Genomic DNA, 18,809 nt, shown 5'->3' with positions numbered 1-18,809 from the left:
TAATAAGCAATTTCTGAAGACACAATGAATGTGAGATTAATGAAAATTGGTGTCCCTGGTAAAGTATGTAGACCATAAGCAATGTATGTTTTTATAATTTTTACATTTTTATTTGATGCAAAAACATCAATGCACTGCTGTTATCAGTGCCAATCACAAATATGTGTGTTTTCCTTTTTTATTTAGTGTCTTCATTTGTATATATAAATGCTTATCTAGAATATATTGAATGAGAGCATATTTTATAGATAGGTATCAGTTATCAGGCAAAAGGTTAAAACTATATTGTTTTTAAAAAACATTCTAAGTTAAATTTATTTCTTTTGGATCATTTTTTACTTTTGCATTTTTCATATTAAATGGGTCTTGATCCATTTTAATTTTTAAAAATTTTCAAAGTATCCCTGAAATAATTTAATGTAATACTCAGAAATGCCTTAAATCATTAATTGGCCAGAGAAAAACTTCAATCCTGCCAGACTTTCTTGAATCCAAATAATAGTTCAGGGAATATCTTCTACCAACCAACATATTGCTGAAGGGTGTCCACCTGCCAAACAGTGAAATGAAGTAACACATCTTGGCAAACTTTGAAAGGAGAAAAAGCTTCAAAAATTTGTAAATGTATTTTATTATTTGAAGATACTTGGCACCTGTCATTTTTGTGTTGTTTCCTTTTTTTGTAGAAAAGAAGTTCCTTCCATGTCTGACAGCTTTCTCAAGGTCAGTGGAGTGATTCTTTTTTTTTACAGTAGAATTTCACTTATTTTGATTTCTAAGAGGAAAAAAAAATCAAGCCTCAGTGTGTATGCTCAGAGATTTGTGCCAGGTCTATTATCCGGCCCCACTTCTCAGAGATCCTTAACTCTGCTGGCCCTGAACATGGTTTACCAATGACAATGGTGCCAGTGAACAGAACTGAGGTAAAGGAAATTGATTAAGTCTTGCAATTAGTAGAATAGGCTCCAGCTAGCACTGCAATAGAGTACATATCGAGGTATTTGGACTGAGATCAAATCCTAATATCAGGTCTTAATATCTTAAGACCTCTACAAAATGGCCTGGTCTGGAAGGTTATGCAAAAATTTCTAGGATGAGGACTAACTTATGGACATTTGAATGTTTAAGGTAGTGAGGTGAGAGGAAATCATAATTCATGAGTTATTTTCAAACCATAGAAGTATTAGAATATGCAAATAAATGTATATGAATGAGAAAGAGTTTCATGTGATGTGAAATTTTGAAATGTGATTTTATGGTTTGACCTTAATTCAAGTATGTTTGTGTATGTGTATATTATATATATAATATTATATTATGCTATGTTATATTATATTAGTTATATAACACACACACAAATATATATAAACAAAGGATGTCTTTATTGTAAAATAAGAATGTCACTAACCTATATTTGGGATTTACATTTTTATTAATCCTTGGTTATAATGAAATTAGGTTAATAAGTGTTGTTCTATAGCTTCTGGAGTGACATATTTGTAACAATGTAGGATCAGATGAGTAAACTGAGAATAATGAATATTCATTTTCAGGTGTTTTTCACTATTACATTAAAAAATATAATATTCCACCAAGTGGGTTATTACTGAAGTTCTTATGCTAAAAATTTATTAAGTACTGAATAATGATATCTATCTGGTACTTTTGACATATATGAGTATCTTCAGTGGCCTCAAGATATAATCTGAAATTATCAAAACATGATAAAAAATTATAGGACTAAAATACAGAGACATAGATACAAGTAAAGCAGCAACCTAAAACTGAGGTTATTTGGTTTGACACCGCTATTGTCTAGTCTCATTGGTTTATATGTCATAATTATTTCTTATTGTTTCTTAAAAGATTATTACTGCAAATATCATAAAATGATAAATAACCCTAGAAATTCCCAATAGTAGAAGCAGACATGTTAAACATGGAATTGTTTTAAAAGTCTTTGGTTAAAGACCTTCTAGATATTGTGTGGAAACCAGCTCAGATCAGATCAGCAGACACAATTATGCTCATTTTTTTTTTTTTTTTTTTTTTTTTTTTTTTACAAACTACATGTTTGCCAATGTCAGGTTGTAGCTTGAAAGTGACGATTGTGGAACTATTTACACCACAGAAATTGGCAAATGTTAAAATACCAGGCCTTTATTTTTTTTCTTAATTTCTTTGAGTGTTGGCTATTAAATATTTTCCAGCATACTAGCAGATCAGTGTAATAAATTAAAAAAAAAAAATTAACATTATGTAGAATCAGTTAAATACGTGTTTTATTTGTTGCTACATATGGGGTAAGGATATAAAGTTGCTTTTAGTTAAATACCTAAAGATGTCTACTAAAAGAGAAAGCATGAAACTTACTAACTGGCACAGTGTCAATAATGAGATGCTTTTCAAGTACTACTTAAAATTTCCTCATGGCAAGGTAAGTTATATTTTAAGAAAACGAATGTAAATAAGTGTGAATTTAAGTTCCTTCATAAAAGTCTCTTTGGAGAAAACAAGTCATCAAACCTCGGTTTCATTTCCTTAACTTAAAGGTTATTTAATGAAAGTGTAGTCTTGGTAAGTGTACATGTTTTTTATGAGATACTCTATCAGAATTATAGGTGAATAAAGTCCTTAATGATATAAACTGCAGTGCTAAAAGGATAAAAAGTAGATTGAAAGTTAAGATGAGTCAGATTTGGAAAACAAGTTAAAATGAAACTCAACCTACATTATGCTTATTTCTCAATATTTTATCATTTATATTATTTAAAGGACCATGATTATTCTGTTTCAATATAATGCTTCAAATGTGTCCCTTTAAAACTTTGCTATTTTTGTTATTAAAACAATCTTCTAATATTTAATTAGAGAAGCAGGGTTTCTAATTATTTCTACTTAAATTTTATGTTTCAATCTAAACACGTTTTATGATTAAATTAAGCATGTATCTTCAGTGATATGTAGGTCACATACAACTTGCCTCTTTTAAACTTAATGACCTAATACATTCTTTTATACTTTGTCCAGGAGTTTTGACTTCTTCTAAATAAATTTTTAAAAAAATTTTTCAACTACCATTTGATTATATATACATGACTATTTCATATCTGTATTGAATTAACAAATCATTTCAAATGATTTAAATAAGCAATGTATACAGTAACATATATTGTTTTATTATTTTGCTTGTAATTTAGACAAACTTAAGATTCTACCCTACTAGGGAAAAAAAAAAAAAAAAAAGAGTAGGCACCAGCCATGAAATCCATGGAATGGAGAACAGTCTTCCCTGCCTGGGAAGAAGATTGGGATAACTCTGCTGAATTAGAATAAGGGGTAGTGACATTCTCCATTGAAAGTGGTGTATTTTAAAGTACAAAACATCAACAGATCTCTCACTTTGGGACTAGGACACTTCCCCAATAGCATGAACCCTTTAAAATTGCAGAATTTAAATAAGGTGGAAAATTAATATAAATCTTTTGGATAAAATTCTAGATTTCCTGGATCTTCAAAAAAGCTATTATGAAGTACCTCCTAAAAATGAGTTGTCTTGGAGTTCAGAGGATAGAGCATTTGCCTAACAGCATTGTAGCAAAGATTAGAGAGCATGAATGGAAAGACAATAATTAAGTAGCAACAATCATTAGCTGCTTTCTTGATTTGCTTAGAATTTGTGATCTAAAGGAACATTTTCTCATATATCCATTGTTGCTCTCTAAATGCTATATTAATAGCGTATTTATTTTAGATTCTGCTAGCTACAGTTGGACAAAGTTTTAATAAACCCAGATAAGAAAAGTGTAATGTTGAATTCCTCTGCAGCATTCCTGGCTAATTTCCCTCCACCTTTGCTTTCTTTTCCTGGCCTCAGAGTTCATTCCCTCCTAGCTCTGCCCTATAAATTAGAAGCACTTTTATCTGAAGCTGTCAACCCAGTCCTTCAAAGATTATTCTAAACTAGTCAGCCTTATCTATAGGGAGGGGCAGGGAGTGGCCTGGGGCACTAATGTTTTCAAAGGGCTCTCAGAGCTTTGAGACTGTAATGAGAGGGAGTCTTGTCAAATGTGCTCCAATTAAATGTTACAGACTTCCCCCAGGAACAGCTTCTTTCTTTTGGGAATTTAGTACTGTTTGGTAACTTTATTCCTGGGGCTAACACAGTATTTTTTTTTTTTTTTTTTTCCCCTGACATGACAGAAGAGAGTAAATCCAAAGGAAGATATTCTTTCCTATCTTGTCAGGACTCAGAAATTCAGTGCCAACACAAGTCAGTTTGTGCTCAGGCGGCTTTCTTAGTAAATGATTCTAAGAGAAGTGAAAGCTTACACTTTGCTGTCAGCCTCAAGAGTTCCATTCCTTACACTGACCTAGCCAACTTGTGTGACTCAAGAGACCCCTCAATGAGAGGGGCTGTGTTTACATTTATTCACAATTGACCACTCTTCTCCTATTGGCTTTAAAATATTGAAGCATACATAGAAATTCACACACACACACACACACACACACACACACACACACACACACAGACTTGCTCCTAGAATTCATTAGATTTCCACACACTTAGTGAATTTCCACCAACAGTTGTAAATGATTTTAAAATGTATTTTAAATACGTAACCATACCTTTTAATTTGCTTAGAATTGTTAGTTGCAAGGAAGCCTAATTTTGATCAAGTACTTCACCCTCTCCATTTCTTCAGGCAACTGGAGACTACTTAACTTATAAACAGCTAATTGTATTCATCTTAAGATACAACTGAGGTGATATATAGCTTATTTTCTTAACTTTCTGTAATGGCAGTAATAGAAGTTGCAAATCACATTTTATTCCTAATTATAGAATTTGACAGTATCCTTAGAAAATCAAAAAATTAGAACAGTAAAATGTTCAGATAAGAAATATCAGAGTTCCAGTAATATGTCAGAGCATTAAAAACATGCTTAAAATATCGTAATTCATAATGTAATATTTTAAAAATACATTTTAATCTAAAGGTAAAAAATACCTGAAATGTAATCCTGTTTTTATTTTTTATTTATTTTTTAAAATGTTTATTTATTTATTTTGAGAGAGAGAGAGAGAGACGGAGAGAACGAGAGAACGAGCAGGGAAAGGGCAGAGAGAGAGAGAGAGAGTGAGTGAGAGTGAGAGGATACAAAGCAGGCTCTGCACGGACAGCCCTGACTCAGGGTTTGAATCCAAGAACACTGTGAGGCCATGACCTGAGCAGAAATCAAGAGTTGAATGCTTAACCAACTGAGCCACCCAGGTGCCCTACAAGCTCAGTCTTTATTGGCTAATTTAAAGTGGAAGAGTAGGAATTAGGGCATGGGAAGGAAGGAAGCAGGGTCACTCAAGCAGCTATCTAGATTTTCTAAGGCTTTCTAAGGGGGTACTTTAAGGGTGGAGGCAGCCTAATTTCTTATCTGGATATTTTGCTAGTAGCTGTATCACATAGCAGGCAGTATTTTTATTCAAGATGGATGTCCTTGAAATGGATGCCTGGCAATCAAAAGCATAATGTCAGGCACCTACACTGTGGACAGCTTTTCTCTCTATTCCATATGGATTGACACTGGGCTGACATAGAAGGCTGAAATTTTCAAGGTGATATCATTACTCATCTGTTTTTTACTCAATTGGAATGACTAGAACAGTCCAGGGCTGGTCAGACATCTCTCTTTTTCCCACATGGCCTTCCTATGTGGCTAGCTTGGGCTTTCACACAGCATGATGGTCTCACAATTTCTTACATGCTAACTCCAGAGCACAAAGGTGGACACTACCAAGCATTTTAAATGCTTGTTCATAAAAGTTCCAGAATGCTACTTCCTTTTAATTCTGTTGGTCCTAGTAGTCACAAGGTGACTCATTCAAAAGATGAAATAGACTTCACCTCTTGATTAGAGAACATTAAGGTAATATTGCAAAAGAGCACATGGAATGGGAGTTGTATCATTTTAGGACACATGGTCTGCCAAACTCTTTAAGATTGATTTCTATGAAAGATGACAATTCATTCTAGCATAACCAAGAGTTAAATGTGATAAATATGCTAAAGAGAGAAATATGAGTCACTGATAAAACCTGAATTGTTGAGGGAAAAGTCAGAGTACAAGATGGAGTTTCTCATTAAGATTTCTCTAAGTTCCAGGGGTGCCTGGGTGGCTCAGTTGGTTAAGCACCCAACTTCCGCTCAGGTTGTGATCTCTCAGTTCATGAGTTTGAGCCCCGCGTTGGGCTCTGTGCCAACAGCTGGGAGCCTGGAACTGCTTCAAATTCTGTGTCTCCTGCTCTCTCTGACCCTCCCCTGCTTGTGCTCTGTCTCTCTCTCTCTTGCAAAAATAAATAAACATTTAAAAAAAAAAATTTAAAGGATTTCTCTAAGTTCTATATCCATCTCTTCTTAGACTCATGTTTATATTGTGGATTAAGGGGGTAAAATACAAGTAAAATTATTTTAATAGTACAGCTTCATTAAAAATCCTGTAAGACAAAAAAAAAAAAAATCCCATAAGGCGTACCATCACAAGTAGTACTGCTTTGGTATTCTTGTGGAAAAAAATATTAATAACAAAGTGGAAAATAAGTATCTTTCCCCCTAGTGCAACTTCTACAATTCAACAATTCCTAATAGCACACCTCCCATTTAGGTAAAACCAAGACTCTAACTGATAGCTGGCAGAAATGGATAATTTAGTGGACATGGTGAATGAAGGTAGAGGAATCAGCATCCACATCCACAATCTTTCCACTGTGATATAGTTTCCTATACTACACAGGTTAGTTTATATTTCCCAGAGCCTGGGAAATTATCTAGAGATATTCAAGTGAGTCAGGTATAAATATAAACAATTCCATAAGGCAGAAAGAGGCAAGGACCATCTTGCTGTCCTTTTTTTCTTTTTTCTTTTTTTTTTTTTTTAATCCCCCTGCTCATTTGCAGGCATGAAGATATTAAGCATTTTTACAACAGCCTTCCAGTGTACAGTCACTGGCTTTGCCGATGTTGAAAGTCTTCGCAGTGGCACAATGTTTATCTGATCTATGGCTCATACCTAGACATCATGTAATTGAAATCAAGAGTTCCCGTGCCGGGGATAGTTTCCTGATTCCTATCTTCCTGCATAGGGTTAGTCTAGAATCCACCCATCTAGTTCTTCTAATAATGTCGCTAATATCTAATCCCTTGATAGTAAATTATTTGCTGCTTGAAACTGTTGAAATGGTTTTTCCTTCCTGTAGTCAAATTCTGCCTAAGATAGCCAGTATCATATGTGTCGATGGGGAAAGGGAGTTCTCTTACCTGGTGACCCAGTATCATGCAAGAACAGCATGCATGGCACCCAGCAGGGTCAGCTGTCCTTGTGAAGTGAAGCAAAAATAGTCAAGGAAAGCCACTGGGGTTTTGTAGGGTAGCTGACCAGATTTCCCCTTAAGCACCTGTGAGATAACTGAGAGAGATTTTAACAGAAAAATTTAAGAGACTACAAAAGAGTACACAACTACCAGTTGTATAAAGTTCTGTCTTTCTTGAATAAGTGCTTTTGGATTAATTGTGAGAAGCAGATGGAAAGAGTTGGCATTTAGGACTGGTTCAATATTTTTTAAATAACTTTATTGAAATGTTGATGTATAATTTGTATATTAGAATATACACCTCAATAAATTTTCATGTAAGTATAATACATTGAAACCATCACCTACATCCAAATAATGAATATATCCATCATCCAGAGTGGTTTTCTCATGACCTTTGGAAACTCTCCCTCATGTCTTCCTTGTGTCTGTTCTCACCCCTCTACTCCACCTCTAGCATCAACACCAGCAACAACTGATCTGCTGTCACTTTAGATTAGTTTGCAATTTTAGAACATATTTTATTTGTTTTTGAGAGAGAGAGAAAGAGTGAGAGTGCATGAATGAGAAAGGGGCGGGGAAGTGGGGCGGCAGTAGAGGATCCAAAGCAGGCCCTGCAGTGACAGAAGGGAGCCTGATTTGGGGCTTGAACTTATGAACCGTGAGATCATGACAAGAGCCAAAGTCAGACACAATGGACTGAGCCACCCTGGTGCCCCTGCAGTTTTTAGAATTTATATTCTTAGTATCATACAGTACCTACTTTTCTTTTCCTCTGCTTCTTCCACTTGGCATAATTAATTTGAAATTCATCCTTGTTGATTGTCTATATTAATAGTTCAATTATTTTTATTGATGAGTAGTATTCTACTGTGTGGATGTACTACAGTATATTTATTCATTCATTGATTGAATTTGGGTTATTTCCAGTATGAGACTATTATAAATAAAGCTGCTGGGAATATTCATGTACATGTACTTATATGTATACCCTTTTATTTATCTTGTATAATTATCTAAAAGTGAAACAGATAATATAATAGGTATTTGCATTCCTATTCACAGCTTGAGTTTTACCAAATTATATTCCCACTAAATATTTCACTTTTAAAAATATATAAAGTGAAATCCGACTAATACTGATCTGATCTAACATATTTTTCATTTATGTGCTCATACACATATTTGGTACACATACAAATGTGTCTTTATAATTAATATAAATGAAAATCTATATACATTTTACCAATATGGTATGCAGCTTATTATTTATGTTTTCATGTCAATAAAAATAAAAGATTATTGGGGCACCAGGGGGGCTCAGTCAGTTGAGCATCTGAATCTTGACTTCAGCTCAGGTCATGATCGCAAGATCATGAGGTGGAGTCCCCGTGTTGGGCTCAGTACTAGGCATGGAACCTGCTTGGGATTTTCTCTCTCTCTCTCTTTCTCTGTCTCTATCTCTCCGCCAACCCACTCCCCACTGCCCTTACCCCCACACACGCACAAAGGGGGGAAAAAAAGAAATATTTACTGTAATCTGTTTTCAGGCTATATTTCATTACGTATTCTCATCCAACACTACAAGATAAAGTTATTTTGTTTCCCATGGTTGACTTATCAATTGGATTTCAGATATTTAATTCACGATTTTGGATGACTATAAGCTATGGCTTAATATACAATGATGTATGAGACATAGGGATTATGATATCATCGTGTTCACCTTATTAACAGAGCTGCTTAGGTCCCCACAATGGGAAATGGATTTAGTGATGGAAAATATTATACTTTACTGAGAGCAGAATGGAGAAATAAATGCATATAGGAGAAAGGCTAGGAAACAGTTTGTTAGTGCTATTTAAAATAAAAACTTTTTATTTATTATCATATAGTCACTGGCATTTCCTTTTCTTTGTGGAAACTTTTAATGATTTTAGATAAAAATGTAAACAATATATTACATTTGTTTTTGTAAGTTTTTCAAATCTCTGAATTTTTTCAAGTAATTTAATACCAACATTAGAATATTCTTATATTTTAATTTTAGTCCTTTTACTTATTGCCATCTGGTTTGATTTTTTTAAAATAAAAATAAGAAAGAGAGGAGCCAAAGATGGAAGGAAGGAAAAAATTAAAAAATAAAACTGGTTAGTGTTGCTTCTTATATCTAAAATAACCACAGGGGCACCTGGGTGGCTCAGTTGGTTAAGCATCTTGACTCTCAGACTTATTCTCAGGGTTGTGGTATCAAGCCCATGTGGATCCCTACTTTAAAAAATAATGATAATAAAATAAAATCACTAAAGTGCCCATTATTCTTAGTGGAAAAAAATATTTAATAAAATCCATAACAAAAGCAACAGTAGTCCAAAAATGCAATATTAGTTATTACATTTAACCCTGATTATAACAGAAAATATTCTAGCTTTCGATATGATTTCTCAACCAGGATTTGCCTACTCAATGAAAATCAATTGTGTAATAGTACATTTACCATATTGATTAGCTGTAGAGTTATGCTAAAAAAAAGAACATGCATTCTTAGAGTTACTGTGTTATGATCTTTTCATTAGACCAACTCCTGCAGAATGTGCCAGAAAGCACAGCATCCTTGAGTAGTCTGTTATTTTGTATATAAGGCAGACAGTGACTTCAAGATCATTTTCCTCTCACAGAAATAAGAGGGTCTGTGGATTTAATCCACATTTCTGAAGTTCAGATCTCTCATTTTACAAGTGATAATAATGTCTCCATTTGTCTGCATCGCAAAGATAATCAGAGAATCAAGTCAAATGAGATCATTGAAGTAAAAGTACTTGGTTAACTTTCAAACCACTATAAAAATATGTTATGATTTAGGGACATTGTCAGGTTTTATGGATGATTTTCTGCTTTTGAAAAGGCTAGTGTAAGGTTACAATTCAATTTTTAGAATTGAATTACACATACAGATAAAGATATGAGTGCCATTCTCAGTACATCTCTTATATTAGCCCTTTATTATAGTTGTCAGTTTTATCTTGATGGTCAGTAATAAATGTAATTTTTTAAAGTAATACAATATTAAGTAACTTTGTTCTTACCAAGAATTAGCTTTTCAGCTAGCAGTGTATTTGCTATAACTCTGATTTGGGGCTTTGGGTAGTGTTATCTAATCAGAAATATTCCAAATATAAGGTGGCTTTTTAAAAAGAGTATTGTATTTTATGACAAATGCACAGAAGAGGAAAATTAAAAGTTGAATTATCAGGAGATTTTTGAGAAGAAGTCATGGTTGGAATAACTTAGACATTAAGAAAAATCAATGCTAGCTTTTACCTTTCCCTCAGGTTATCAAATTAAATAGGTTTTTACTTACATTTTAATAATCAGAGATGTGTCAAGTACATAATATTAACAGATTGGGCAAAATGGTTGCATTTTGTTCAGGCTTTTTGTTGCTGTTGTTTTTGTTCTTTTGAGAAATCACATACCTGAAAATGTCTTAATTTTGTTTCTAACCTCATGGTAAAAGTAGATATCCTGAAAATTCTACAATAAAATAACACTTATATATGTTGATAAAATATGTTTTTAAAAATTGTCTAAAATGCATAGCTAAGAAGAAAATAACAAACCCCAGGGGTTAAATGAGAGAGGTAGAGTGAGAGAGAGAGAGAGAGAAAGAGAAAAGGAAGATAAGAGAAGAGAGGAGACAAGAAGAAAAGAAGGAAGGAAGGAAGGAAGGACGGAAGGAAAGAATATTATAAAGGAAATTTAGTAATGTTGTTAAATATTAGGGTCACAAATGAAATCCCCATGAGTCACCAACAAAATGTAGTTGGAAATGGCAACAAAAGCATAAGGGACCTAAGAATAAATCTAATAAAAGATGTGCATTACTTTATGTAAAAGTAAATTTTTATTGAATGATTATAATAGAACTGAATAAAAGGAGAAATGTAGATTCATGGGTCTAAAGATATAATGTAATAAAGCAATCAATAAATTCAATTATTTTTCCATTAAAAATCCCAACTAATTCACGTTTGTGTGTGTGCATATTTGTATGTGAGAAACTAGATAAGCATAATGTAAGTACATGGAAGAACAAAGAGCTAACAGCTGCTGTTTTCAATTAGGTTCTTCAGAAGAATTTATTCTAGAGTAGGTATGCTTGTGCAAGTGATTTTATAAAGAACACATGCCAAGAAGAAACTAGTAAGAGACGAGGGAGCCAAGCAAGACCATGGTTCAGACCAAGTACCATAATAGATTTAGACTGGTTCCATACAAAAACTCTAAAGTAAACTAGTTCAAAGTTGTTCTATTATAATACAGTGGATGTTCTCTCATACTTCTGTACTAGTGCATTATTGGTTAGGGGCTAATTCTAGCCTTCTGTTTATGGACAAATCTGGGTTTAGTAGCACAAAGATATTAGGCCAAAAATTTATCTAAACTGAGGGATATATAAAATAGTTAAAAAGGAACCCCCACAATGTGTACACTATTTGTCAAAATAATTTTTAAGAACAAGATGGAAGGTATTTTTCTTGCCAGTCACCAAGAATTATAAAAATAGTGCAATTAATATGTTGTATTTGTGGAAAAAGAGAAAGATAGACCAGAGGACCAGAAACAAATCAGTGAATATTTGATAACTTGAGGGCTCCTGAGTGGCTCAGTCAGTGAGTGTCTGACTCTTGGTTTTGGCTCGGGTCATGATCCTGGGGTTGTGGGATCGAGCTCCACGTCAGGCCTTGTGCTGAGTGTGGGGGCTGCTTAAGACTCTCTCTCTCTCTTAAATTAAAATTAAAAAAATTAAAAATGAATATTTTATGACTTGAAATTATAAGAAAGATGGCTTTGCAAAATTAGGAGGAACAACAATGGATTAAATGGTGTTGGGACAAATATCTGTCACATAAATAAAATACAGGTAGATTTCTCTTTCTTATTTATCTATCTATTAAATTATTATACCACAGGAATTTTAGAAGAAAACATAAAATAGGTTTTTAGTTAGGAAAATATTTCCTAAACAAGGCCTTGAAAGCAAAATCTCACAAAAATTCTAATAAATTAAACAACATTAACTACTTTTTTTGGTTTTCTGACTGTATGTAGATAAGTAAATAGTGGAAATACAAGGCAAAAATAAAGGTGGAGAAGAGCTTTGCAATGTAACCAAAGAAGGACTAAATAGCTAATAATTAAAACATACTTAACCTTACTAGTAATCAAAGAGACAGCACCTTTTCTCCCCTCAAAAAAGGGAAAATAAAGAAAGGTAAACAATCGTGAAGTCATTATTTTTATTGACTATACTTAGAGTTGTTAGAGATACGAAAATAAAACAGATTTTCTTATATGTGTTGAAGAAAACTTGTTTGAACATTTTGTAGACCATATGAAATAATAAAGTTGAATATGAATATACAAAAAAAAAAGAGAGAAAACGAATGTACCCACGATATAGTCATATCACTTCTAGAAGCATAGTACTTTTATAGTTTAGTACTTTTCTGGTATACTAATATTGTTGAGGCCTCAACACAGCCTGTTCCAAAGATGTCACCTGAGGATGTTGGTCTTGTCAGGAGAAAGGACAGACAAAATAGAGTGGATGAGCAGCACAACTGAAAAGTTTATTAAAGTGAAAGTACACTCTTGAGACATGAGAGTGGGTTAGCTCAAGGGTTTGGGTTTTATTGACCATGTTAACAAGAGGGTGGAATATCATTACCCAAATGGGATTTCTTGGAAGCAGGGTTTCATGCTTTTTCTTCTTTCTTTGGTGGGGGGTTTCATCTCATGGCACCTACCATCTTGGGTCTGTCTGGTTTGATCAGGCTCCTTGTGCTTTTTTTGGAGCACTGCCAAGACAGACGTCTGACTTTCCAGATAACTGACCATGACTTCCTCTTTTCTGGCCTCCAGGCTCTCTATTAGAACCTAACTGAACTGCCTACTCTAACAGAACTTGTTAGAAAGCCTCCAAATATCATAGTTACTAGCTATCTATGACTGTTTAAATTTACATTTATATAAACTAAAGTAAAAATTCAGTTATTCTGTCACACTAGCTGTATTTTAAGTGTTCAGTGGCCACATATGGCTAGTGGCTACTGTTTTGGACAACACTGATATAGAAAACTTTATTATTACAGAAAATTCCATTAGCACTGCCCTAGAGAAGCCCTCATATGTATGCACAATGATATTGAAAAGTATTTTTTGCATAACTATGATAACAAATAATTGGAAGCAAATACCATCAAGAGGAAAATTAATTATGTATATCTGTAAAATGAAATATATCAGTGAAAGTAAATTATACAGAACTACATATATCTATGAATACATGGATAAATCACATGGATAAATCACATAAAGTTAATAGGTGAAATAAATAAATATCATGTGTCTGACAATTTGTTGAAATTCTCAGTCATTACTCTTTCAAATATTCTTTCTCTTTTTCTTCTGGTATTTTCATTACACATACATTGCTTGTTTTATAGTTGTCCCACAATCCTTGGGTACTCTGTTCTGGTTGTTGTTGTTTTTTTTCTTCTTTTCTTTTTAGTATTTGTTCCCTTTTTAGTTTTGGAAGTTTTTATTGAGATATCCTCAAGCTCAGAGATTCTTTCCTTAGCTGTGTCCAGTCTATTGGTAAGCTCATCAAAGGTATTCTTCAATTCTGTTTAGTGGTTTTTATCTCTAGCATTTATTTTTGTCTTTTTCTTAGGGTTTCCACCTGTTTGCTTATGTTATATGTCTGTTCTTGCATGCTGCCTACTTTATTCACTAGAGCCTTAGCATATTAGTCATAGTTGGTTTGAATTCCCAGTGTCATAATTCCAATGACTCTGCCATGTCTGGTTCTGATGCTTGCTCTTTGTCTTCAAAATGTGCTTCTTTTTGTGCACCATGTAATTTTTTTTTTTTTTCTTGATAGCCAAACATGATGTAATAGGTAAAAGGAACTGCTGTAAATAGACCTTTAGTAATGTGGTGGGGAGATGTGGGAGCAGGAGAAGCATGCTATAGTCCTATGATTAGGTCTCAGGCTTTTAGTGAGACTGTGTCTCTGTACTGTGAACTTCACAAATGTTACTCTGGAGTTTTGTTTGATTGGTTGGTTTTGGATTTTGTTTTCTTTTTTCTTTTATTTCTTCCTTTCCTCCCTCCTTAGGTGGAATGGGATGGCTACAGTGAGTTGGAGTTTTTCCCCCTTCGCCCAGGTTAATTAGGCTCTGATAATACCTGAACAGGTTGGGCCTCCAGTTAATTAGTTTTTCCCGAGGATAGACCTTAAGAACATAGTGCTCTGGTATATTTGAAAATGGTTCTTTTATCCCTCCTCCCTGCTGAAAGCATGAGGGGACTTTTCTCAGATATTACTGTATGGGCCTGGTTAAACTCCTAGAGGTAAATCTAACAATATTGTGGGTAACTGTCCCCCCCCACCCCCCCCACCCCCCCACCTCCCAGCCATGACCGAATCCACCTGGAGTTCTTTTTTTATTATTGTTTATTTATTTATTTTGAGAGAGAGAGAGAGAGAGACAGACAGACAGACAGGTAGAAGGTGAGGGAGAGAGGGAATCTCAAATAGGCTCCAGGGTGTCAGTGCAGAGACCGACCCAGGGTTCAATCTCACAAATGGTGGGATCATGACCTGAGCCTATATCAGAAGTCAGACACTTAATTAACTGAGCCACCCAGGTGCTCCCACCTGGAGTTCTTAACTCAGCTTTGCTCACACTGGGTCTCCAGCAATTTGTCAATTACATTTCAAGGTTTTCTCCTTGGTCTCGGTTCCCTAAATGGTCTCTGCTCATGAGTTTCTGTGCCCGTAAGTTATTATTCTCTGTATTCACCTGCCTCTTCCATCTTGGGAGGAGTGATTTGCCCTGTATCCTCCCCTCTCTTATGTATCCTAGAAGAGTTGTTTTTTCAGTCTGTTCAGCTTATACTTGTTAGGACTTCATGTTCCAAAGGACTTCCAAAGTCCTTATATGAGGAACCCAACAACACGTGGGGGCATAATGTCAAGGTATTATATTTACATGACAGTTAAAATATGCAAAATAGTAGATATTGTTTATGGATATAATAATATTTTTAATTACATGTTTAAAGACATGCATGAAAACTGCAAATTTAGGAGAGTAACTCTGGTAAGGGTGAAATATGTAAATAGAGTATAAAATTAGTTAGGGCCACACAAGTTTCTTCCTTAGATCATGTTTGATCAATCATGTAATCATGGAAAAATCTCTTCCAGTGTTCAGAGAAAGCCTTCCAATGTGTATAGAAAGATCATTTAATTTCTTACTGTTTCTAATTTGATTTTGGTGACATATAATCATTTTAAAAACAAAAATCTGAGTCAATCAGCCTTTTAACTCTGAAATTGACAAGGCAATCTGCTAAAACAGAAGGGAGGTGAAGGATACAAAAAGGAAAACCACTTCTTAATTCATTTATTTACTATTTACTACTCATTCATTTACTTTTTACATATTAATATATAATAGTATTTACTAGGTTCTATGCACTAGGAAAATGAAATTTTAAATTAAGGCCTTTATTTCCTGAAACAGCCCTATTAGTCAGTCATATCTTTATTTTGCCAATGAGAACATGGAGAAATAATAATCTACCATTTACTGAGTGTGTAATTTGTAGTAGTCAGTGATATAATTGCTTAAACATGTTAATCTTCACAGCAATGATATAGGTAGAAACTAGAATCATTCACATTTTATATGTGAAACTATGTGGCAGATACATATTAAGAAACTTGTCCAAGGTCATACAACTTAGAGATTTAGTATTCAATCCTAGACAGTCTGGCTTTAGTACTTGTTCTCTTAAACACAATGTTATAGCTGCTTCTAGAAGTGAGAACCAGGAATCAATCTTAGTATGCCTAGCTGCCAAGCCCCATTTTCTAAATATTGCACTATACTGTCAATAGTCTTTTTCCTATAATGGCAGATTAGGTTGTTTCTGACCTGTGCTTCCCCTTGAAAATCTGAGCAAAACACTTTTAAATATTTATTTAAATGTTTTGGGAATGTGCCAAGGCAGTAAGGAATTGCATTACAAGGCACTATTAAGGAAAGAAAAGAAGCCAGAAATTCCGGCCCTTAAATCTTGGGGTATATGCAGATTTAAAAATATGGTGCCTAAGAGAGCCTACACAGAACTTTTAACAGACTCATTGGATGGAGGGAAAAATTGGAAGCCATTACTTTCAAGTGGGACACAAAAGGTCTTAGAAATAAACCAAAGGACAGTGATTAACCATAAATGTACCAACTTTGAATTACCTCAATACCTAATTAGATTGATGTTATCTGCTAGCTGCCTGACAGAAGCAAAAGTAAATCCTTTCTAAACTAAGATCAGTACAAGAGAACATAGCATGTGGTGAAAGGTCTAACATAATTGTAATTCAAATCCCAGATAAATTATGAAAAAGATAATAGGGTAGAAGAAATAGTTAAAATGTTAATGACTGATAATTAAACTAAAGACTTCAAAGTAGAGTCTAAAGATCTAAGGACCCCATCCAGGATAAATTCAAATAAAAGTATACTTAGTTCCATTAAGTAAAAACTGGTGAAAGACAAAATGAAAATCTTAAAATCAACTGGAGGAGGTATAAAAGCCCTATATTACCTTCAAAGAAACCAAAATAAGACTGGTAGTTAACTTTTAACAGAAACAAAGGAAGACAGAGATCAATGTCTGTGTATAAAATGTTGAAGGTTAGTAACTGCCAACCTAAAAGTCTATATCCAGTTAAAATATCCTTTGACAAATAAGCCTACTGAAGTCATTTTCAGACAAAAACTGAGATAATTTGTTACAAGCAGGCCTATGTAAAAGTAAATAACAAAAGATGTTTAGGCATGAAAAGTAGCCTTCTGTGCAAATGTTCCTGATTTGAAAAGTGTGGGACCTTAAGATCAGGACTGGAAACATCTTGGTAGATGCCCTGGGAAACCTTGTATCCCCAATCTCCAAAGAACACTAAGCCTTTGTGGACTCAGTTTTTGAGTACAAGCTAAAATATAGACTCTTCCTACCCTAGAGTCCCACTCAGGTGTGGCCCTAAAAGACAGAAGAGAGGTAAGAAAAGAAAAGTTTCCAGTGGGCAGAGATTTGGGTAGTATTGTCGTTATCCATGTTTTGTTGGTGTGTTAGAAGTATCTCTAAGTAATATATATAAAGAGTCATTGGTTTGGATAGTTGGTGAGGTGGTTGGAAGGGAAATATTGGAAGATCAGAGAGAAAGTGTTCTGGGGAAGAGGCATGGGGTTGAAACTTTAAGATAATGCTTGAGTAGGAGCTAAGAAGGCAGAGTAGTAGGAGGACCATACACTTGCCTAGTCTCTCAGACACAGCTAGATAAATATCAAATCATTCTGAATGCCCAAGAAATAGATCTGAGGACTAACAGAACAGAAAAGAAGCCACGTTGTGGAAGGTAGGAGGTGAGGAGACCTGATTTGGGGGGAGAAATGGATCATGGGTGCTGTGGAGGGGAGGGAGTCCTGGGCACAGAGAGAGGTGAAAGCACAGAGAGAGGAGCACACAGGGAATAGCACAAGGAAAATACTTCCCCAAAGCCATTGCCTGGGAAAACAAGTGGGGGTGATTTTTGTGAAGTTTTACAACCAGCGAGGCTCAAAGACTGGAATTTTAGAGGTCCAGGGTATGGCCAATGTGGAGCCCTGAGGACACTGCAGTGCTGCTGTGGAGAAGGAAAGCAGATAGTGCTGGAGACAAACAGCATTATCTGAGCATCCCATAGGACTGAAAGAGATGATTCCCCTTTCTTGGAGGGCACCTGGGAGAGGTGGCATTGCCCTTTTGGGGACAAAAGAGCCTACGGGTGCCATTTTCCCTTCCCTGCCCTTCAGTATAAATTAACTTTGGTAAGCAGCACAGCACCAACACTGGCAGCCTAAACTGCTTACACCAAGACCCAACTCCCTGCATTTCACAGGTGTTGCTTTTCTCAAGCAAGTGTGCCTGAGAACCACAGCAACAGACTTCTTTCCTAGAAGACCAGTACAAACCCCTTCCTTTTCCCCTCACACACCACATCTACTGACCATAGAGTTCTGCAAAGCTTCAGCTCTAGTGGAAATAGAATCAGGTCTCTTTTAATAAGCAGAGCAGAGCACACATAGTTAAAACTTGCCACACTCTGGCCAAGGCCCAAACACTCCCCACTGCAGGCAAGGAAAAACTCTGCAGAGAACTGACCTGAGGGAAAGAGCAGCCAAAACACAGCAGTAGAGTGAATACAGCATACACCAGAAACACTTTCTGGAATGCCAGGCTTTGGGCATTGTATATTCTCTACTTCATAAAGCCATTACTCTCAGGAACAAGAAACATAACAGGGTTTCCTAAGACACAGAAGAAG

The sequence above is a fragment of the Panthera pardus genome, unplaced genomic scaffold (assembly GCF_024362965.1).
Source record: "Panthera pardus isolate Hobbes unplaced genomic scaffold, ASM2436296v1 HiC_scaffold_1, whole genome shotgun sequence".
Lineage (NCBI taxonomy): Eukaryota > Metazoa > Chordata > Mammalia > Carnivora > Felidae > Panthera > Panthera pardus.
This window is presented reverse-complemented; position numbering follows the sequence as displayed.